Source organism: Globicephala melas, chromosome 4 (genome assembly GCF_963455315.2).
Source record: "Globicephala melas chromosome 4, mGloMel1.2, whole genome shotgun sequence".
Lineage (NCBI taxonomy): Eukaryota > Metazoa > Chordata > Mammalia > Artiodactyla > Delphinidae > Globicephala > Globicephala melas.
Window position 1 is genome coordinate 26,954,115 of NC_083317.1, and position 25,042 is coordinate 26,979,156.

Here is a 25,042-nt window from a genome sequence, read left to right on the forward strand (position 1 = left end):
ACTAAAAGAGGAAGAAACCAACTCATAAACCAAAATAAAATACCTTCAAGAATCAGCAACATAAAGCTCCCTAACATTATAATATTAGAGGTAAAAGTGGAAAGAATATAAAATTTGCTATAACAGAATGGCCTAAACATATGGTGGCTGAGGTAGACACTAGATTACAAAATATAATCACCATCCCTTTTATACCAGTCTCCCATTTTTTTTTTTTTTTCTTTTGCGGTACGCGGGCCTCTCACTGTTGTGGCGTCTCCCGTTGCGGAGCACAGGCTCCAGACGCACAGGCTCAGTGGCCGTGGCTCATGGGCCCAGCCTCTCTGCGGCATGTGGGATCCTCCCGGACTGGGGCACGAACCCGTGTCCTCTGTATCGGCAGACAGACTCTCAACCACTGTGCCACCAGGGAAGCCCCAGTCTCCCATTTTTAATAATCCTAAATAATTTTTAAAATGAGAAATTCCTAAATGAGTCCAAATATTGACTTCCTGATGTATGCCAAATATTAAATGATCATGAAAAATGCTAATAAAATGTAATTAATCTCCATGATACTCAAGATTGAGATTTGCTGCTGTAGATGTTTTATAGTTATAAAGCTGTACAGAACACATTTGGGCTAAAAAACTTAATATTGCCTATATGTTGACCGGGTCCACTAAGTTTACCAAGACAAACATATGTGACCGAAGCCTATAACATACCATTATGCTAAGCACTTTAGAAATATGTAGTGGTTGTTGGAAGCCCTGTTACAGTTTTTCCTCCTTTGAATTTCTTTCACCGTCTGCCATTGACGTTAATTTTGCTGGGTGACTCTTGTACCGACTCCCTGCGCAGGCTGTCCGATCTGAGTAACTCTCAAATGCACAGAGAAGTGACTCCAAAACACAGCCAATCAAGCCTTTCAGGGAAATTAAATTGACGTAGGGATGAAGAGAACCTTTTTATTTTTTCCTCCTGGAGTCACAAGCTCTAGGAATGATGTATGATGCATGTCTAGAGCTCCCAATGGTCATCTTGGCTATCAGACAGAGAGAATGTGAGAATGAGGTCAACTGCCTGAGAATGAAGTCAACACATTGGAGATAGAGAAAGAGAGAGCGAGAGAGAGAGAGAGAGAGAGAGAGAGAGATTGAGAGGGAAAGAGAGAGAATCAGGTGGAGGAGGAAAGAGAAGCAAGTGAAGGAGGAAGAGAAAGAGGAGAACAAGGAGGAGGAAGAGAGAGAGGAGGAGAGAGGGGAGTGAGGGGAGGTAGGGGAGATAGGTGTGGTAGGAGTGAGAGGGAGGAGGGGTGGAGGGGAGGAGAGATGATGACGTACATACAGCTTCCTTTGTTGTTTCAACTAGGAGCTGAGATTTGATCTTTTGCTACTGAAGAGTCTGATTAATGTAGTGATCTAAACTAATGCTAGGTCTTTCCTAACTTGACTCAAAAAGTCCCCTGTAGGATGAAAAATATCCAACTATCTAATGATACACTGATTTTTTTACCTGAAAATCACTTTAAAATCATCTTTTCCCTACATTTTAATTTTATAAATCAGTTGTAAATTTAAAAGTGAAAAGGAGAGTGGTTCAGTCCCATAAGATAACTAGTGGTAAGAGTGGTATTAGAATTTTGGTCTTCTATTTCTGCTTCACTATTCAAGTTCAATGGTAGCATTTATGATGCAAAAGTCTAAAAAAGTCCAAGTTTATTCTGCACGTTTTATTAACTCCCAGAGAATAGCCCAATTAGAATGTTTTGATCTTTTGACTAATTATTATAATTGCTGCTTTATGAAACTCTGCATGATCAATATTATTATATTCAATTTAATTTTTTTAAGAAATTAAATGATGGCTTTTTTACAACTGAAGTGTCCAGCAACAGATGAATGGATAAAGAAGATGTGGCACATATATACAATGGAATATTACTCAGCCATAAAAAGAAACAAAACTGAGTTATTTGTAGTGAGGTGGATGGACCTAGAGTCTGTCACACAGAGTGAAGTAAGTCAGAAAGAGAAAAACAAATACCATATGATAACACATATATATGGAATCTTAAAAAAAAAAAAGTGGTTCTGAAGAACCTAGGGGCAAGACAGGAATAAAGACACAGAAGTAGAGAATGGACTTGAGGACACGGGGAGGGGGAAGGGTAAGCTGGGACGAAGTGAGAGAGTGGCATTGACATATATACACTACCAAACGTAAAGTAGATAGCTAGTGGGAAGCAGCCGCATAGCACAGTGCTTTGTGACCACCTAGAGGAGTGGGATAGGGAGGGTGGGAGGGAGGCACAAGAGGGAGGAGATATGGAGACATATGTATATGCATAGCTGATTCACTTTGTTATAAAGCAGAAGCTAACACACTATTGTAAAGCAATTATACTCCAATAAAGATGTTTAAAAAAAAATTAAATGATGGCTTTTTTTTTTTAGATGGACTGAAATCATATGTAAATACTGCATTTTGGTCCAATTATTCTGGAAGTGTCATTTTTATAAACCACAGTTATTAATATTTTCATGGTCTATCTATGATTCTTAATCACCAGACCTTTGCATAGTATAGGGAATAACATGACCAGAATCTCAGCAGTGAAAAATCCTAATAGTATCCCATATCTTGTCCAAAGCAACTCAAATATAGAGATAAGTTATCACATATACAACTAGAAAATAGGACAAACCACATAAAATGCTAATCTATAAGATATAAAAAAGAATAAAACTTCCAAATTACAGAACTTATGAAAGGTTAAGGCACACAAAAACGATAAAAAGTGTTGGACAACTGAAAGATATGTTTTGTAGACCATAAGCTATTTAAGAGCAGATTTCCTCTTTTTATTTCCTATAGCTGACACTCAGAAAACCCTTGATAAAGATGTTTATAATAAATGATTTGTGAGTTCCCTGGAGCTGAAATGATTTCCTAATGGTGTCTGCATCTCACCCTTTGAGACAGTGTATACCCTGTAAATTTGGGTGATGAAAAAAATAGTCTGTTTAGCAAAAGCAAATACTAAAATCCAAACAGGAAGAAATAAGCTAATATTCATTGAGTACTTTCTTGGTGTTAGGCACTGACCTAAGGAATTTACTTGGATTATTTCACTGATCAATCATTAAGCCTGATATTAAAATGTCCTTGATATTAAAATGTCATTAAAACTTAAGTGGAAAGCAGTACAATTGTTGGGTAAATTATGAATCAGGCTTCATCTAACTTATTGAAGGCAACAACTACTTTTTATCATTAAATAGTTAACATCTATAACTAATATTCACATATCTGACATTTCATTTGAAAGTCAATCAAATTTTGTTAAATGGTCACATCTTAATTGGCCATAGTGGTCCCATGTGTTTATGCAGCCTTAATTCATTGAATTCTGTTTTTATGTTAAATTTACATTTATGAGTGAATGGATGAATTAATGATTCAACAGTTTATTTTGTGGTAATAAGTTGTATTTATGAATTGGTGAATTTCACGTGGGTTTCATTCTCAAGCAGAATCTTTCCTCAATGGCAACAAAGATGTGTCACTAGTGAGACCAAGTTTCCATCCTATTTACAACTTGTAATCCTTGAGACAAAGAATGACAATCTTTTTTAATATCTATGTTAATTCTACAAGAAGACATTAAGAAAAAGCCCACTAGAAATTTCCTCCCTGAGTCAGTCATAAAGGCCTTTAAATAAACTTTATAAGCAGTTCTTTATCTCAACATTGACTAATAAAATATACATTCTTATAGATGTGGTACTTCTTATAGATGCACATCTTATAAAGTGTAAGAGCATTTTCTAAAGAGCATTTTCTAAAGTCAATAAGAGATAAGGTAGGGATCATCTTTTTTACCTCTCAAATTTAGCAACACATAGTCCTATTATTTATTAGCAATTTACTCTTTCAGAATTACTTCATTACATTTATTTAAAATAATATGTCATAAAATTCAATGGGAGGAAAGGAACTAGAGAGAACATACAAGTTGAGTAAATTTCTTCCAAAGTAGGAAGAGGGTTTCCATTTTATGATGCATCTAAGTGCTGAAAAAAATACATCATCTCTTTGTCTCATGTATATATTTGGGCGATCTTCGTCAGTGTACTTGGCGGACCTCACTAGAGCACACCCTACGGAAAGAAAACACATTTTCTTTAAACATAAGACACAGTTCCTTGGATATCCTGTTAATCACTTTTCCTTTCTAACTGAAAAAAATCACCGCTGAAATTAAAGTACAAATTTCATTATTCTCGAAAGAACCTTAAAAGTTGACATGTCTTTGAACAATTGTTTCAGAAATCCTTTTTAAGGTACATTTTCATTTTCTGGCATGGCTTGAATTGAATTCTAAACTTTCTGTTGCTTGTCCTCTAAGCCCCTCTGGTGAATTTAAATAGGCTTCCCTATATATTTAGTACGTTCAAGAATTCCTTGTTCCAGTGCCTACTCTGCTTTATTATTAGAAGGCTGTCTCCGAAGTCCAGCAGCCAGTTTGTTTTCTGCCATTAATAAAGAGTCTACTTTTTTTTCCCCACTTCTTTGAAGAAGTTGAAAAGGCTCCATGTTGGGTGGAGGGGGTGTCAGGAAGAGAGAGAAGTGAAGGGAACCGACTGTGGTGTAACCCCCCAACAAAATATGTTGTCTAATGTAGAATCCTCCCCAAGCTTTAGAAATGTGCGGGTTGGGCTTCCCTGGTGGCGCAGTGGTTGAGAGTCCGCCTGCGGATTCAGGGGACGCGGGTTCTTGCCCCGGTCCGGGAGGATCCCACATGCCGCAGAGCGGCTGGGCCCGTGAGCCATGGCCGCTGAGCCTGCGCGTCCGGAGCCTGTGGGGAGGTCGCAACGGTGAGAGGCGCGCGTACCGCAAAAAAAAAAAAAAAAAAAAAAAAAAGAAATGCGTGGGCTGGGTTTTCAGCGTGATGTTTAACAGAGTAATAACTTAGCCACCTACCGGTTCCCCCATCACCGCTAAGAATAAGAAGTCTACCATGAGAAAGACATTACATTTTTAAATCCTACAAAACCAAGTGCTTCCATTGGCTAACGTTTCAACATCACCCAAATCTCTTAGTGAAGATGTTTGAAAACTGGAAAGACCATAAATAACAAAGTACATTTAATTTCTCACAATTCACTTATATGTCCAGAAAAATACATAGAAGAATTTCAAGAAAGACCTACCAATTTGGATGTATAAAATATTGATGTTGACTCATGGCCAAGGGAAAACTAATTCAAAGGCAAGGAGAGATGACTCCACAGAATAGCCATTTGGTGCCCACAAATCATCAGACACCTACCAACAGAGAGGAAGAAACTTCTTAGAAAAGGGGAATGGTTAAATCCACCTACGTAAAAGAACCCAAAGCACCCCAGAAACCTTAAAAGGCCGAGATGAAACCTAGGAGTTACGATTCTTATTTAGTTGACCTAACAGATATAGCCCATGATTATTTTTATGCTAGTTTTTATTTGTTCAGGAATTAATTATTAAAGTAACACTCTTAAAAATCACATTTCTTACATCAGATACAAGGAAAAATTTATTTCACCATATGAAAGTTTTTCACTTTTAAATTCTTCATAAAATATGCATGGAATCAGCTGATTGATTATATAACACTATTTAATCTCAAATTCACTTAATCTCAGTTACCTTCAAGTTCTACCTGCTTTTGACAGGAATAAAGACTCAGATGTAGAGAATGGACTTGAGGACATGGGGAGGGGGAAGGGTAAGCTGGGATGAAGTGAGAGAGTGGCATGGACATATATACACTACCAAATGTAAAAGAGATAGCTAGAGGGAAGCAGCCACATAGCACAGGGAGATCAGCTTGGCACTTTGTGTCCACCTAGAGGGGTGGGATAGGGAGGGTGGGAGGGAGATGCAAGAGGGAGGAGATATGGGGATATATGTATATGTATAGCTGATTCACTTTGTTATAAAGCAGAAACTAGCACACCATTTTAAAGCAATTATACTCCAATAAAGATGTTTAAGAAAAGAAGTTCTATCTGCTTTCAAACTTCCACAAGTAAGACATTACATACAAGTTAATATTATTGGCTAGTAATACACTCCATCTGATAAAGCTGGGGAAAAAGCAACATTCAATGAAAATAGAAGCTAATTTATTGAAAAAATGTGGATAAGTTTATGACAAAGTCTCACTTTTCATACTATTTTTACCAAGGGTTTAAAAAAATTAAGATATATATATAATATGTAAATATATAAAACGTATATATTAATTTATATATTCATGTGTATATATTGATATATATTAAGTACATATGTTAACATATATTAATATATATACATATAATGCCTCAGAGTATAGTTGGTTACTGATAGATAAAAAAACTAAATACGGAGATGGAGATGACAGATAATGATAGCACCTAAGTTTCTACATACTAACTATGTATTTGCAAAGCTGCACTAACAAGTCTGTTTTTCATATTGCTTACAAACATTCAGGATATTTGAAAACTTCTCTATATTAGGAAGTTTGTTTTCCTTTTCCAAATACAGTCACTAAAGGATCAGTGGGACCTGAGTGCTAAGTTAAATGTCTAGTAAGAAATTTGACAAAAGAATCCAAGTAATCAAAAGGATGACTGCATTCGCTGCCTACCGAAATGTAGGCTATGCTCTGCATGTGTAAATGGCAAGAAAATTCGGGCGTTAGCTAACCCTTTACGTACTGCTTTTCTCGAAACTCATCCAAACATGACAACTTGCAAAACCATTTAAATATTTATCAGGTGAATTAAACTGAGCCTAGGCACACGTACCAGCATGTCCATTTGAACGTAAGAAATTTAAGATAGTATATACCTTTTGTGATTTCATTAGTAATTAACCTGTACTATAATTCCCCTGAGATACCTATACCTCTTCCTTGACATTATTTATGTAGCCTAATACTTAAATGACTTGAGAATCTCTCTACACCTCATCTGCAGCTTCACTGGAACACTAAAGTGTTAAGGACTTCTATACTCAGAAAGATGTTGACCCCATGAGCACTGAAATGAAATATAATCATATTTAGATTTGGCAAAATTCCATCAGTGCCTTCCTTGATGGACCTTAAATGGCTTTAAAAAATGTCATTTTGAAAAACTGCTGTTTTCCTTACAGAGATTAAAAGTTAAAAGCATGAGTATAACAATATTAACAGAGCAATATAAAAGAGACAAAAGAAAAACTACTACTTCATTGGTATTTGATAGATGTTTAAGGTGAGTGATGATATTTAAAAAAATAGAACCTGAAGCTCACAGTAAATTAGCAAACAATGTGAGAAAGGAAAAGAATCAAGCAGGGGTTAGTATATTTATGTAAAACAGTGATTCTCTATTTCAGAATTAAAATGTAAAAATAAGCTGGTGTCAGAGAGGAGGTGATTCCTCATTTCCACCGCATTGAGCAAGCTCGCATCGGCAGCAGACAGTCTTTAATATATGCGTCTGGCTCAGGCTGGTCTCCTAACCAGGAAGCCATCGAATTGTTAATATCACTGCTTTTTTTTGTATGCAACACATCATTTTCTTGCTCTTTGTTGCAGATCCTTCCTTTTATTTTAAGCTTAGCATGATCTGATTTTCCAAATCCTATTATACAGCCCCCAAACAATATTATCCTGTGACAGCTAAGATAGAAATGCAGAAAAAAAGTGGCATCCATCTATCCATATACAGCATAAAGTAATTTATATAAACAAAGTTACCCACTTATAGCTCTACTCACCTTTATGGAGTAAGAGAAAAGCTTTATCAATGACGCTCTCAGAAAAGATAGTTCATAGATCGGAAGGTTACATACAGAGGGTTCAGAGAATGCATGACGATTAGTAAAAATATATACATTTTATATGTTTTTGGGGAAAATAAACACAATTGCATTTTAAATCTAGCTTTGGTATCTTCCGACTATGAAACAGAAGTTAATATATATTGTGGTTCATAAATATGACATAAAAAAATCTTGCATTTGAAATAGTTATATTTGATATCACTATAGCCAACAAACATATATCCCTTACATTATTTTGGAACTAAATTGATGGAACATCTTATACATACAGGTGTCTGTAAACATATACCTGTATGTGATATTGTTTTATATAAGAGGTAGTTTCTGATACACTGTGTAAACGTGGCTATTAAATATAATCAAGTTTCTGTGTACTTGTAGCTACATATACATAGAGTTCTTTGTATTGAGAAACTTATGCTTTTAAAAATGCTTGATTACAATGAGAATAAGGTTAAAAGAAGTAAAAAATAAATACTACCCAAAACTTTATGGTTTATATTATCTCCATTCATTTGAAGTTTTAAAACATTTGTTTATACACACACACATACACACACTTAAAATTTCAGATAAATGAAACAGGTGATATAAGTAAAGAATCTGAATAGATACAGGGTGGATATATGCTTAAACACATTCTATGTGCCTTCATAGGTGAGGAATATGTTTATGATATTGTAACATCAATTTTTTAGGAAATATAACTCGTGGATGATTTGTATTCTGTGATACTTCAAATCATAAGTAATTCTAACAAGTCCAATACAAAGGTGAACAAAGACTCTATTACAGTATTCTAAAACACATTCAGAAATTTATTTTAAAAATGTGAAGATATATATAATTTATAGTACCCCTGTAAAGCAATAGAGTTTAAAGAATGAAATCATTTTGTTTCTCCTATTATGGAAAATCTCTCATCTCCATTTTGAATCTTATTATCTGCAACATTATTGTAAAATTTAAAAATAGATTTAATGTATAATTCTGCTCTCAAAAAAGCACATTTGATATGGCAATGGCTAATAATATTCAAATGTGACATGATATAGTTGGAATAGTTACCTCATATAAAACTAAAATTCTCATAAAAGTCTGCAGTTCAGATTCAGTCGATAGATGAACTAGAACAGCCTGACTTCATAGGTGGTGTTTACTAATTTATCACACATATGTCCATGATATATGCCAAGTAAAATGCAAAAATTAAAAGGTATTATATTTCTGCTAATTATGATAACTCGAACTCTTATAACAAGATAATGTCTTATAATAAGACATACAAAGCATGTGGTCTGGTTAAAAAGACTAAAGAAAACTCTGGCAATAAATACTAAGTATAATGCAGCATTCTTCTTAAATCAGTATAAAATCTAATAGGGTCAAATAAAGAAGATGGCAAATGATTTTATTTCTAGGCCTCAAGCATGATTATAGCCATACATTACATATTCTCAGCCATAGTTGGGTGAAAACATAAAGGATTTATTTAAGTAGCTAATGTATATATTTCTATGCATATGAAAAAAGTTACAAATATAAACCACTCTCTTAATTATTAACTAAGGAGTTAGTCTCTTAGGCTAGCCACCTTAAATACACCAAAAGAAGCATTTTAAAGACACTTGTATTTAATTTTGCTTCTTACACAGATATCTTATATTGCTTTTATATAAATGTTGTTATAATACAAATGCTATTCCTGTGCACTCTGTCATCACTTTAGAGTACAGTTTCTGAAAATAGTATTTTGGGGGGTGGGTCATGGTGAAAACATTGCTGATTATAAAGAAGAGCATTGTTCATTTCTCCTAGGCAGAATCTATGTATGTTCTTTTGTTCTGATGGTAACTGCAGACAATCAATAAGGTCCAAAGCTGCTGGTTCCCCTCCGCCTAGGTCCCAAGAGCCTGACTTGTGATGTTACTAAAATACCTCACAAGTTAGGGTCTCAGGGACTAGGAAAAGTCTGGTTTGATGCGGTAGAATTCTTCTTCCAGTGATAAGGCTAGTTTCGAAATTACAGTTGGGTTCAGTTAACTTTTTCCTCTAAATACTAATTAAAATACATACGCAGAAATATATATATGGTATATAAAGTTAGGATGAGCTGAATATTCATGACAACCATTTAGAGACTAATTTCAGACTTTAAAATAATGAAGAATGTATGAAACAATGCAGATAATGTACAGTTAAGAGTCATTCCATTAGATCCAAGAAAGAGACCAAAAATGGGTTAAAATCTGTTTCTAGCAGATTTGTACAGCAACACCATAACCTCTGTTACATTAAAGAAGGATTATATGCCAGTTAATGGGACCCTAATTGAAATTTTGCTTCCCATTACACATCTACACAGCACAACTTGTAAGGTGGGCCCAGGACATATAACACTTTAACTCTAATTTAAATATACACTGTTGCAGTTAAGAATAAAACAAAAACTTTTTTGCATGTCATAATTTAATACCTCTGAAGCTTGCTATTTCTCTTTGAATCTCCAAACTATTCAGACAGCCAATATTTCCATGCATACTCTGTAGCTATTTGAGCAATGCCTCTTAATAAACACGTAACTTAAAATGCTGGCAACATAAGAAAAAAAAGGCTCTACTTTTAAACAATTGCATTATAAAGCTCAATACTTTTGAAAATACACAATCCCAATCCTGCATATTCACTGAATTTCCTCCGATCTTTTAGCCTTGTTTGTGGTTCGAGAACAGAATTTGTACTTTAGGAATGATCCAAGGTTTAGTAGCATAGAACGCAGGGTAAAACAATCGGACCAGCCATAACATAAAAGTCCTGGCCACAGAAGTGGAATCTGGTTCTTCTGAAGTGGTTGATCTTAAAAGGGAAAAGAGGAGGAAAAAACAAAAATGGAAAGAATTAGAATGTTTTCCTGTAGAACAGGTGAATCATCCATTTCCAAGTAAGCTGCAAGGAAAGCTATACTGAACAAAATATTTGCTAACTGGCCCCCTCCTCCACCCTAGTACCACACCCCTTTCCAACCACCACCCCCGACCCTCTGTCCAGATCTTTACTTTGCCTTGTTAAGACTTTAAATATTCTGCTCCATGATGTAATGCATCATTATATAAGATCTCTTTCTGTTTATCGTTTGATTTTCCATACTGAATCAGTTATGGCTTAAAATAGTAAATAGTTAAAAAAATTAAAACAAAAAAGCAGCACTCACAAAAAGCAAAAAATAAAACAGTCCTTAGATATAAGTCCATGCTTTTCGTTAAAACTGAATATGGCTTTACAATTTTTGACCATAGCATTCAACCAATTATTAGAATGAAAAATCTCACCCCTCCATAAATATGACATTAACATAATTATACCACCCCCATCACGGAGACCCATCCTCCTTAGGGAATACATCTGATGCTCCAAAGATGGAAATCAGTCAGATTCTAGTTGCTCTCCAACGTACCTTTGCTTCTCACTGACTGACTGGCTTTTACCCTCCACGCACTCACACGCCACCCCCTCCCCTCGGCTAGACACGGATGCCCGAGCGAGCACGCGCGCGCGCACAGGCATACAGACACCCAGCGAGAGGCGAGGCAAAGCATCTGATGCTGACTCAGAGCGCTTCTGTGTGCAGGGGGTGGCAGCGGCTGGTATTTTCACTGCGCTCATCATTAACATTAACTCACAGTCTAGCATCCACCCTCTCCCAGACCTGCGGGACTGCAGTATTTGCATGACGCTGTCACTCTAGCCTTTGCAGGTCAGATGATAGAAGGAAAAAAAAAAAAAAAAGGAAAGAAAGAAAAGGAGTGAAAAGGAAAAGCCCCCAAAGCCTTCATTTCTTCCAGGGTCTCCTTATTTTTCCACCTTTCTACTTCCTCTGTGGCTATGTCTCAGTTGTTTGACATCTTTCCGGAAGAAGCTGTCTTGTGCTTCAGTGAGCCAGTAGTCAGTTAGTCCTCCCCTCCCCTCAAACTTGGATACACACCCCTTTCCCCCCCGATCAATAACACAGATATCCAAATACAGTTGTGGAAACAGGCTCCGACACAGTCTCACCCTGGGTTCACTACCTCAAGAAGCAGGCAGCCAGGCACACACGTGATAGAAAAATAATGCCAGCAATTCTTTAGCAGTCCTAGACTTTATTCTATGCCTTCATTCCCCCCCATCCTCCCCCTTCCCAGCTGATGAAAGAGCAAAAAGAGCCTTTGCACTTCTATATGAAGCCCCCAAGCAGCCCAAGAGACAGATGAGTTAGGTGGATCTGTATAGATCAATCATTTCTATTGAATAACGAAAAAAAACCCTGATTTTAATAAAAATAATTGCTTAATATTTGTATTAGCTGTGCTCTCATTTCACAGGAATTACAAGACCTGCCAGGATCTGAATCATCGATATGACTTAAACTGTGTTGAAATTCTAACTTGCTGGAATGAAATCAACCAACAGGATGTTAGTATATTTTTTACTTTTTCGATTTAATAACTCTTAAAAATAATAATAAATAGCCATGTTGGCGAATATGTGAAAGTCTTTGAGACTAAGAAATGTTTGCAGGCTATAAATATTATAATTAAATATATGTTTACGTAAAATATGGATTTGTGTACATATGTGAAAACAATCTACTATGTGCATTGTTACAAAAGGAAGTACAATTTTGGCTGAATACAGTCGTGTTTGTACTACAGTGTTTCATAACATAAAAAGCAGTATATAGGTATTTATCCAGTTCCTTTGTTCTTCAACTGTTCCCTTTAATGATAGAATGTGGTAAACTGCCTACCTTTCCATTCTACACGAGCGATATTTCTGAATTACTTGCCAGACAGAGCTAGCCATCAGTGACTCTGCAGCATACAAGAAATACATACAAAGGAAAGTACGACAATTCTCAAGCCAACTCTATTGCTGTCTGGGGCTGGAGAAATTTCGGTTTACCGACACAGACAGATCCCAGCATGCACTGCGGCACTGCAGGACCAACTAAGGTAGCAGTTTGGCAACAGAACTGTGGCAACAAACGTGAAGGAAAATCATTTGCAGAGGTTCCAGAGAAAACATCACACAACCCATAGAGAGAAAGAAGCATCTGCAGTAGGCTACGTATCTCTATCATCAGCTCCTACAGGCTCCTGATTTGAAAGAGAAAGGAAAGAAAAGGAAAAACTCAAGTGCAAAACAAAAAACCACAAATAAATAAAGAAGTGGGCATCCGGAGGAAGCATGGTATTAAGTACACACTCTCACTGGAGAGAGAGAGGGAGGAAGGAAAAGAATACGAGGTGGAGGAAGAAAAGAAAACGAAGAAAATAGGAAGAGGGAGGGGAAAGGTGGAGAAGGGGAAGAAAGGGACTGAGAGGAAAGAGCAGAGAATCACTGAGCCCTGAAGCAACAAATGAAATATGAAATTAGATTTCAGAAACCAAAGATTCCAGAATAATGTTCAAGCTTAGAGATTAATGAAAAACTGTAACAGAAATTAATGCATGCACGGCATAGCTTAAAATACTTATTGTTGGTAACAGTGAGAAGCCTGCCGCCTTCATCCTTCCTGTTCTACGTGTGTGTATTAAACTGGTCATCTCTTAAAATCTCTTTGCTCAGATCCATCTTTTTTTCCTCTCTCTCTCCAGCATCATCAGTGTCCTTTATGCTATTTTTTTTTTTCTAGACAGTTGCCCACAATACTCTGGATAAATTAATGTTATGACCTCGCTATGGCTATCAGACATAAAATGTCGACTGTTTTAATAATTGAACATGTGCTTACAGCAAACTGCCTACTGATATCTTAGCTCTGTGGACTGCCTGCATAAGCATCTCACTCCCAGCTCTGTGAATCAGAAACAACAGATGCAAATACAACTTTCTTTTTCCTATTCCACACTATCTCTGTTTATTACATACAGAGACAGACACACTCATAACTTTATAGAAGGCATAAAAACATTACCCAAGCGAGTTAGAAAATCACGAATAAAGGATTGAAGAAAAATAATAATTATAAATGTCCAGGCATTTAAAATATTTATATCCAGACAGGGGTGAGCCAGTTTCAAGTGCCCAGGCTTCTGTCAAGACCATCATTGGGCCACTGGAAATCCAGACTTGATTAAATCAATATTTATTTGAAAGAAGATGTAATCAATCAGTTCAACTATGTCTGTCATAGACATGGGTTTAAGGTCTCTTCTTATTCTAAACTTCCATTCATCAATACTAAAACATCCCTAAATGAGACTCTGACTATGGCTAAACTTTTTACAAAGTAAATTTTTCAGTCTGTTTTATACTTAATTTGAGCAAGCAATGCAAGTATGGTCTTCCTAGATCAATTATTTTTATGGATTATTCGAGTTTTGTTCCGTTAACTTAAAAAATAACTAAGATAGGGACTTCCCTGGTGGTCCAGTGGGTAAGACTCTGTGCTCCCAATGCAGAGGGCCCAGGTTTGATCCCTGGTTGGGGAACTAGATCCCACATGCATGCCGCAACTAAGAAGTCCAAGTGACACAACTGAAGATCCCGCACGCCACAACAAAAAAATAATCCCACTTGCCACAACTAAGATCCGGTGCAGCCTAAATAAATAAATAAATAAATATTAAAAAAAAAACTAAGATAGATCTGGATGTTTATCAAATGATGTATTAAGTTAAAGGAAGCAATGACTGCTCTGAAATACTTTAATACAACCTGCCTTCTACCTTATTACTAAGGCAAGCGATCTTTTCTCAGAGAGGTCATTTGAACTCATTGTTATTATGGGAATTGTGTTTAAGAACATTGATGAGGTTTAAGATAAGGAAGATGGAGGACAGAAATGATCTACAGCTCTAACTTTGACTCAAAATTCATGGATGTGCAGAATATATTGTTTTTTTATTACTTGCATATTTTCTTTGCTTTATTTAACCTACACTTTCCAATAAGGTGTGACCAGCCACATGTAGTTATGAAAATTAAAATTAAATAAGGTAAAAATTCAGTTCCTCTGTTGCCCTAGCCATATTTCAAACGTATAACAGCACATGTAGCTGGTGGTTACCATTTTGGACAACACAGCTATAAAACATTTCCAACCTTGCAGAAAGCTTTATTGGACAGTGCTAACTTAAACTGTCCTTGTGAAAGTTTATAGCATAACTGGTCACTGTATCACAATACTTTTATTCCAGTCTATTTTAAGAGGATGAAATTTATATTGATTTATTTGAAGATCTAAAATATGAGAATTCCATTTGACTAAAGAGCATCTAATACTTTTATTTACTAATAGTTTTGAAATATGTAAGATTACTTAAGGGGAAGGGTTGTACAGAAATGAACTTTAAGGTAGTTGATAACAAAACCATCAGAAGACACAAAAACATACTCAAACTAAAGTCTCCGAATAAATCTGTCAGATGCTTATTTGTCTAACCTTTCCAGAAATGAGAGTCATGCTCTTTTTGGTGTCAAACAACCCATATTACAAATTTCTATTTTCAAAAAAGAAGGGCTGTAATAGTAGTGTGAGTAGCAAAAATACAGAGAAAAAGCAATTTTTAAAAATCCTATACATATAAGCAAAAAATTGCAGTTAAGAGCAACAAGTATGGTTATACCATTTTCTTCCTTTTTTTAAAAGAGAAAAGAATAATTAAAGGGCAGGGGAGACAAGAATCAGATGCCAGTGAATTAGGATGACCTGGTTGGGAATTTTCTATTAAAGAAAAACAGGTGTGTGTGTGTGTGTAGACATTGTTAAGATAATTTTGAGTTATCAATCAGATTCTGGAAATAATTATCTTAAGCAAAATGAAAATAAAGTAAAACATAAGTGTATATGTTATTACTTTAAAAATTTCATGGTGAGTGATGCAGCTGGTTTTCAACAAGAAAAAACCTGACATCTTTTCTTCTAGTATTTTAGTATTTGGACTAGGGGATGATTCAGTGTTTAACTCAGACACTTTTGGATTGTAAGGCAAAACGCTTATTCGTCAACCTAAAATTACTTTTTTCTTACTCTTTTGATATATAAGTGCAGAGCATCACAACTAACATGGAAAAATAATCACACAGATTTCTCTTCCTTTCAAGGATGACCCTTTAGACCCTGCCATGTGAAATCTAATGTTCATTCTTCTATTTAGAAAATGTATGATTGTAACACTCTATACCAATCTCTCTCTCCCCCCCCCCATTTTCCTCTCCCCTTCTCCTCCCCACTGCTTTCCCCAAGTGTGTAACCCACTTGCCAGTCCAGTCTGTTATCAATATCCACAAGGGGGCCACATGCAAAGCCACACCAGAGAGATGACAGAAGGAGAGCAAGTCTGAGATAGGGGTAATTAGAGCAAGAATACGAACTTGAGGGAGGTCTTGAGGGGGAAGTGACAATGACAGTGACTGTTGTACAGCCACACACATGAACAAATAGTCTTGAAGATGCTGGTGGAGTGTTTCTCTTTCAGGAGAAAGGTAGGGTATAATAATGAGGGGCAATTTGGAGACCATGGAAAAAAATTATGCCATATCAAATCATCTTGCAATCCAGAAGAGTATTTTTCAATAGTTAGCAGGCTTATACGTTCTAACAATAAAGGAATGTTTCTGCTCTGTTAATGTGCTTCCTAACAGATGAGAGAGTGAAAAATTAATCTTCACTTGTTAAGATGGGACATTAGGTGGAAATGATCAAGTGACTTCAGAATTACTGTCATATTTAGAGCTTGAATACTATGGCAAAGGAGCCATAATAACTTATGTTTTAGCTAACAAACTACGGAAGAGTACAGGTATCCCTCAGTATCTGTGGTTTCAGAACCCCCGGGGATACCAAAATCCTTATATAAGGAACTGTCAAGCCCCTTATATAAAATGGTGTAGTATTTACATATAACCGACACGCATCTTCCCATATGCTTTAAGTCATATTTAGATTACTTATAATACCTAATACAATGTAAATGCTATGTAAATAGTTGCCACCATGCAGCAAATTCAAGTTTTGCTTTTTGGAAACATTTGGAATTTTGGGAGAGGGGGGTGGAATATTTTTGATCTGCGGTTGGTTGAATTTGTGGATTTAGGACCCACGGATTTGGAGGGCCAACTGTACTATTTTCCTTATGTTCTATATACAACAGTTTCAAAAGAAGTTGGAAGGGAAGTAACCTAGGAGTCAGGTAATTGGTTCGAGTGCCAATTTGGTAAATAATAAAATTTATGGTCTTGGATGAGTCATTTCACTCTTGGAACCTTAGTTCTCTTATCTTTAAAATTAGGAGAGATAACTCGGTTCATCACCAAGACCTAATTCAGCTCTAAAATTTTGTGCAATGAAAGGGAGTAAAACTGGAAACACGTGTTGGTCATTACTACCTACTATTTAGATGTTTTTATGCATAATTGCATCATTTAATAGTTATAGTACTGTCCAGTAGCATTTATATCCAGAAAGACTAATGATAAATCCTCTTCATATGTCCCTGTGATATCTCACCTAATAATTAAATCTCAAAAAATGTAACCTTTCATCTTAGCTGCAGAATATGGCAATATTAAAATGTTATATTAGATCTTCTATGTGGATTACCCTATTTACATTTAAATTTTCATTGATTTGAAACAATATATAAAATATTTTTATTTTAGATGTAGGGAGGCAGTAATTTTCTAAGTCTTAGAAAAATATATATACACTGTTATGGTACATGCACTAAGGAGATGAACTCACAGTCTCCTTGGACAACTTATTGATAAAAATTAGCCTACACGGATTTAAAAAAATCTAGGATTAATTGATTGAATAGACATATTTTAGCTTTAAAAAGGCATTTAAAATTCAGGCTAAAATATGTCAGTTCATAAAACTACTTAGGTGGGTTCTAGAAGCCTGAGGGAAAAAAAGATATCAGAAAATCAGGTGAATCATAGGTTTAAAAATCTCTATCATCTATCAAAAACTTTAAAAACACCTTTTTTGATTTTTTAAAGAATACTCATTTTGAATGCTGCCTAACTTAGGTGAGGTAAAGTTATTAATGGATAATTATTATTCTGATTGCTCATAATCACTTTTATTCTAGATTTTGAGTTTTCTTCAATATGAAAAAATATGCTAATTTTGTAAGCTTTTTAACATAAGGAAAAGATAATATTTTATCCATTGATTATGATAGGTAGGAATGGAACACAAATGATAGGGTAAGTTATCTTAAATAAAATATTCTCTCTTTATAGATATTTTTATTTCATTTCCTGATTTTTTCTGTTCATTTTGAAACAATATCACACAATCATACATATTTTTTTTCAAGATTTAATTTTCACTTTGCTGTCTCCATGCTAAGTGATGGAGATTGTTTCCTGATTAACACACTTTTAGATGTATAAGTACTATGAGACAAGTTTTAACTTTTCAAAATATATTCTTTCATGAAGAATGCCACTACAGCATACTCTTGAACCTTATTATATAGGTTTTCAATGTATGTTGAAGAAGCTACCATTACATGGGAGGAGGGGAAAATACTTAAAGCAATATAAACATCATTTAAATATTTCTGAACTGTGAAGGTTCAAGTGTATCCTGCATTCTCATGCTTTGTTCCATCCTTTCCAAGCAATTGCATTGACTTGTTAAGGGTTAGAGGGTATACTTCCATTGATCAGAAAAATAGCCTGACACAGCAAAAGTGTCTGCTAATTCAAGACAGATCAATCCCACCTTTGTTTCCTTTTGGTTACATTACGGTTATTCATTCCGCATCACTTAAATTCCATAATACATATCTCAGTCTAAGAAAGGAAATGGTTAAAGAATAATCTTGGTAAAAAATGATATGTTCCTGGGTATTCCCCACACTGAATTGCTACTGAACTTGGTGGACATTATAACACCTGATCAAGTGCTTGGCCTCATTTTCAAGTTCACTCGAGAATTCTGTCCCTTTTAAGGATTTTATAAAAACCTTAGGAAGAAAACCTACCTTGGAAAACAATTTTTTTAAAAAAAACTTCATACAATCTTATATTAGTATGTTAATTCTCTTGGGAGGGTAACAATCTCCAAGAGGTACTAGCATTTTGACTTTTACTAACCTGAAAAGTTACATGCTGTTCAATACGGTTCCTACTCTTATCTGTAATCTTTACTTAGATAACAACAAAAATAGTCACAAATTCAAACCCCTCATAGCCTAAGTGGCCCACAGACATGTCAATTTTTTGCAGTAATGCTTGATTATATTTCTTTATTTACTACTTTAATTTTCTCTTACGTGCCATGAGACATAACCCATTAAAGAAAAGGGTTAAATTAGAATTTATGTTTGGATACTTTGCTATTATAAAGCTTTGAATTTAAGAGAAATGTATTTTAATTCGTATGCCTGACAAAGACATGTTTTAAAGCACACACTAAAAGGAAACAGCTTTTCAATTACCAAATGCAGTGCTCAGTAGGACAGAAAACTTACTGCTTCTCTTAAATGCTAGACCTTTAAAACATTTGCTGGATGACAGCATTATAAAAAAAAAAAAGTTTCCTTAGCAAAGAATTAAAGCTGAATATGCAACATTTCTTAGGAGCATTGAATAAGTCTATTTGTCCAGCTTACTTTGCAAAGACTGCGTAGAAAACAGCACCATAAACACTTTCAGTCCCCACACAAGGGCTAAACAAAGAGTCCTCTTTCTAGCCATCTAATCGGGTAATTTATTTTTTCAACCATCACATAAATTGAAACACAGCTGTAACCAATGACTTGCAGATCCAGTTCCCAGCCAGCTGGAATCAGTTCTGCTGAAACAGCAAGATTTTTACATTGTTCACTTCTGTACATCTGGAGAAATCATTGAAGTTCAAAGGTGACCAGAAAAGCTCTTTAAATAAATTCAACCGACGGTGAAGATTTGTCTAAGGATCTACAAACTCAACATTCACTTTTACAAAATGTTCATTTCATGAAATTATAGCTTATAAAGGCTGTTTGCATCCTCATCAGTATAGACTTTATGAGTTACTAATTGAATTAAGAACTTAAATACCTGTTTCTTTCAAACAACTTGCTTCCAAACTTTTTCCTAGGAGTTGTAGCTACTAAAAGATGGTCACATTAAAACACTATGTTACATGCAGAGACATAGGCCATAAGAAACTGTAACAAAACCAGATACCAGAAATGTACCTACTCATATCTCAAATTTAATCATGTTTAACTAATATAATCCTCTATTTAGATAAAATGAAGGAGAAATACTACTCTAAAGAAAGCAGAGCTGGAATACTTCCATCAAGCTAGGTAGGCAAGTCCCCAAGGAACCAGCGTCCTGGGAGAAACAAATGTGGATTAGGAATGTTCCACATGCAGTACTGCAGGGAGGTGATTCTGGCACTGGAAGAAGAGAAATCCAAGAGCAGCAGCCACTTAGCTCTACCCTGGAAGCATATAACTGCACATAGGGTAAAAGTTAAGATTCCCTGAAAAACAAAATCTGATGCAGCCAATCCTTGTGGTAAAGAGCCTTCCATAAAAGTTTGATAAATTTAAAGCAAATAAAAACCCAGAAGAGTAACTGTATCCTTGACATTTAAATTATGCACAATATATTGATTCAAATGCATCATTTTCTTCACTAAAGCCGTAAAAAAGATATTCTTGGGAAAATGAATATGTCTGGCAAGCTTCTCAATCCAGTTTTTGTTGTGTTTAAAAAACATAAACATGGGACTTCCCTGGTGGTGCAGTGGTTAAGAATTTGCCTGCCAATGCAGGAGACACGGGTTCGTGCCCTGGTCCAGGAGGATCCCACGTGCCGTGGAGCAACTAAGCCCGTGTGCCACAACTACTGAGCCTGCGCTCTAGAGCCCGTGAGCCACAACTACTGAGCCCACAAGCCACAACTACTGAGCCTGCATGCCACAACTACTGAAGCCTGTGTGTCTAGAGTCCATGCTCCGCAACAAGAGAAGCCACCGAAATGAGAAGCCCGCGCACTGCAACAAAGAGTAGCCCCTGCTCGCCACAACTAGAGAAAGCCTGCTTGCAGCAATGAAGTCCCAACGTAGCCAAAAACAAAACAAAACAAAAAAAACATAAATCACAAATATACTTTATTTTCTTTTCTTAGTTAATATACTGGTGAACATGTTATTTTCATTATTTAGCCATCTTATTCAAATGTGTGGCTATTTCAATTACACTGGATCAATAATCAGTAACTTCTTTATGAGTTGTACCTCTAACTAAAAAGAGTGGAAAAAAAATAGTAATAAGGTATACTTTCCCTACTGAATGACAGATGGTGCTCACATAGTAAGTAGCAATTTCCCACTAGATAGTGAATTCACATAAAGGTGTTTTAAGTTCATTCACATGGTAAACATGTGACTGATTTTTATGTATCATTCACTGTACACACAGGCTATGGAAAAATATTCGAAAGGGTTGGAAATGTGATTTGATAAATAATGAAATACTCAGTGTCCTGAGGATTACCTTTAAGAATTTCAGGGCAATAGAAAATTGCACCCAACCAAAAGGCTCTTGTCTGTCGCTGGTTATTAACTGGCTGTGGCATCTAGAGGAAACACATACTCTCTTCAGGTCCCCTGTAGAATCAGGATCTAATGTCCTTTCCAGATCAAATGTCCACAATTTTGTAGATAATTTCAAAAATCCTAATATATCAATATATCTGTTTACCTTATTGCTCCTGAAATGTAAAATCCCCAATTTTCTTTTTTAGTTTCATCACTTTGGGGGTGAACACCACTAAAAATCAATCTATCCTTTTTCAAATATGAACCAACTGATACAGAAATCTACTAGATAATGTTTTTGGTAAGCACAGGGAAAGTTAACTTGATAGGAAAAACTCTTGAATGGACACAGCTTAATTTTATGAATATGCCATTTAAAATTAAGCAGCCAGTTAAATTTCTCATTGTTTTAAAATAGAACTAAAATTAGGCAACTCCCACACTGTTCTCTACTGCAATATTAAAGTATGCTTCATAAGGAAATCTACATGACTAAAGTTTTCAGTGCTATTTATAAACATTTTTGTTACTTGAATTCACATGTATTCCAGAATCCTGTGACCCTGTGATGCCTATATATTTATTCACATGTGTAATACTTTTAAGACATCTGTAACATATAATATATTTACATATATACACATATTTTATATAAATGAACATTTATTATGTTTGTGAAAAAAAATATCCAGGAATCTTCATAATCTACCATAGAAAATCACCTGTACCAATAGCATGACAAACTGTTCCACAAATACTTTTTCATAACAAACAAACAAAATAGACTTCCCATGACAATTTCAGCAGGTGGGTTCTTATTAAAAATATTTTATCTTAGGTGTTCTCTAACTGGTAATATCTTAGAATATGCTCAGCTAACAACTAAATTTAATAAATAATGAATTATTCAATGCCGTGAGGATTATCTTTAAGAATTACAAGGTAATAGAAAGCAATTAATTCCTTACTAAAACTTTGTATTATCTAAGTTTGATTTAACTTTTTACTCATTTTCTTTTCTCACAATTTCTCTGGCCTTTTAGTTATAAAATAAATTCTTAATATGTGATCCATGCAACACAGGCTATGAAAACTTTATAGAAAAATGCCCTATCTGTGTCACTCTGAGCTACTGAACTCTACAAATGTGTGCCAGTCCTAATTCATCCTCAAGAACTAAGAATGGATTTCTCATCCAGTTTTGAGCTGGTAGACTGAGGGAAATGGTCTCAGAAAGGCAAATATTTCATGTCTATTTGTGATTTTTGCTCTTACTATGCTAAAGGATTATTTCACTGTTAATATTACCTTGACTCTTTTTAAGTACTAGCAAGACATGGTATTTCATCAATATTCCAAATCCTTTGTTAGGCATATTACATATAAATTTGTGTGGTGATAATAGTTTTAATTTTGGGGGGTTAGGTGTTGCATCACAACATAAATTTTAAAAGTAGGTACTCAAATATAATTACCATTAAACTAGCTTAAGGATTATATTTGTTATTTAATAAAGGCTTTTAAATCCTAATAATTAATTTTTAATATCAAAGCAGCATTTACTTGTACTAGCTGTTTGCTTACATGTATATTTTGTTTATAGTGGTGGTATACATGTATCATTCAGTCTCCATGGGGAAATAGTAGAATATTACAAAGTTAAAAGTGGTTTGGAACTTGACAAGGTAGAAAGTAATAAAAATACATATTCAGGATGGAGTGAGAAGTCCTGTTTTGTTGCATAAAGATGAACATGAGGAGAATGCAGGGGCAGAGGGTGAGGCTGGGGTGAAACAGAGAAAGGGTTCATAAGACAAGATTCTTAACACATATTCTAGATTCTTCCTAAATCAAATAATACTTACAAGTTAGGATTGCACATGAACTAGTTTGTCTCTTCTATTTGAAGAAAAATAAGTAATGCTTAAATGATTCCTTCTCTATTTCTGATAAAAGAGAACTGGATCTTCTACTGATTTGAAAAACACTGATGGATTTATCTTTAAAGTTTAAGTTCACTACTGCATATGATCAAGAATAAAGATTTTTGAAAGTCTACTCTGACCTTGATAGTTTTAAATTTTGATGGGTTTTCTTTGTCAAACTATGGCAGGTCCAGTCACTTCTTTAACCAGGGTTGGGTCATTCAATATGAAACACTGAGAGAAAGTAATAGGATATTTAAAAGTCATAAGATTATAATCAGGCATTTTGATTCTTTGATTGGATTATCAGATATACTGACTCCTTGTCAGAAAGTGAGTATCGTGAACCATTTTAGAATGTTTTATCCAAGGGTTTAGCCAAATTCTCTAGGTCAGGAAGGAATAGGCTATTAATTTGGGTATAAATTCTTTGGAAAAGAAAAAACCTACATGTGTATGTAATGTATACGTATACACATATATATTTTATATATGTATCCGATTTTGCAATTTAATTGATCTTTTCAGTCACTCAGAGAGCAATGTTCTGTAAAAATGGTTCCTAGATTTGTAAAGATATGAAGAAATCAAAAATCTACAAGGGTAGCTTTTATCTTTTGAGATTTAATGGATATTACTTATCAATGGGTGAAGTTATAGACCAGGTAGCTAAAAAAAATTATTTTAATTAGACTGAAATTAAGAACTCTTTCAAAATGAGCTGACATTCATGTCAAGGCTTTTGGCTTTTTCTTTCTCCCAATTTCACCACCCTTGTAGTAAATCAGTTTTAAAGACCTAAAATTTCTTTATTTCCAAAGAAACAATTATAAAGCATGTTTGAAATCTCAAGTCTATTTTCTTTGCAGAGGATTTACAAGTCTCCCAAATATACCATGTTAATGAATGCATTTATCTTTCCATACTTCTAAGTAGTAAAAAATTCCCACAATACTACAGGCACTGTTGTAAGCAAGCCAGGGATAGAGTTTGTGGATTACATAGAGGCTATGACCATGAATTAGCCTAGACAGAAAGAGTATGATACCCATGTAACTTGTACCAATAATTCTTATATCTGTGTAATTAATTAAAATTAGAGTGGAAAAAAAGTGATTTGGGGTCAGGTATTCCAATACTTTTTGCCTTTACAGGACCAATCTCATATAAATGAAAATTTGATATGTAAAAGTTAGAAAAATCACATTCAAATGGGTACTTCAAATGGCACTTACCCATCAAGAAGGGTTACACAAGGTTATTTCTAGAGCTTCAGTCGGTCTTGAATTTGACATATAGTTTGTGACCTTCCACTGTGTACAAGAGACTAAGTTGCTAAAAAAATTAATAACGTGGGGAAAAATGGTCTCTGTCCTAAAACAGCCTAGTATGTAGTGGAAGTGTCAGACACAAACAAAATTATAATGCAGGGAAAATGGGAAGCATGCTGTTTTAAAGAAACTGTGTAAGAACATAGGGGAGAGAGACTACCAACAACTCCACTTGAGTTGAGCCTTGAAGGATGAGAAGAATTGTTAGAGAAGGCAACGTCAGAGAGAAAAGACATCGGGTCTGAGGGCAGAGAAAGAGGTAAGGCTTAAAGGGGGGCAATTCATACAACATTTGGGAAACGACCAGGTGAGAGAGGTACAACTGGCTTATGCAAGGAATGTTATTAGGAAAAATGGCCAAGCAGTTGAATTGGAGCACAGTTACAGAGGGTCTTTAATATTATATT

The 25,042-nt window shown here is 35.1% G+C and overlaps 1 long non-coding RNA gene across 4 annotated transcripts in view; it reads right to left on the reverse strand.

The window, feature by feature from the left end:
* Positions 1-3,604: 3,604 nt before the first annotated feature.
* The window catches only part of LOC115864267 (uncharacterized), a 481,059-nt gene continuing 459,621 nt past the window's right edge, over positions 3,605-25,042 (reverse strand). For 3 of the 4 annotated variants that reach the window (XR_009563673.1, XR_009563674.1, XR_004043882.2), the window contains 3 exons: positions 10,494-10,698; positions 5,199-5,313; positions 3,605-4,145 (listed from right to left, as the gene is read on the reverse strand). This is a non-coding gene — a long non-coding RNA (uncharacterized lncRNA). The remainder of the gene's footprint in view (positions 4,146-5,198; positions 5,314-10,493; positions 10,699-25,042) is intronic. The other variant, XR_009563675.1, reaches the window with a different exon arrangement.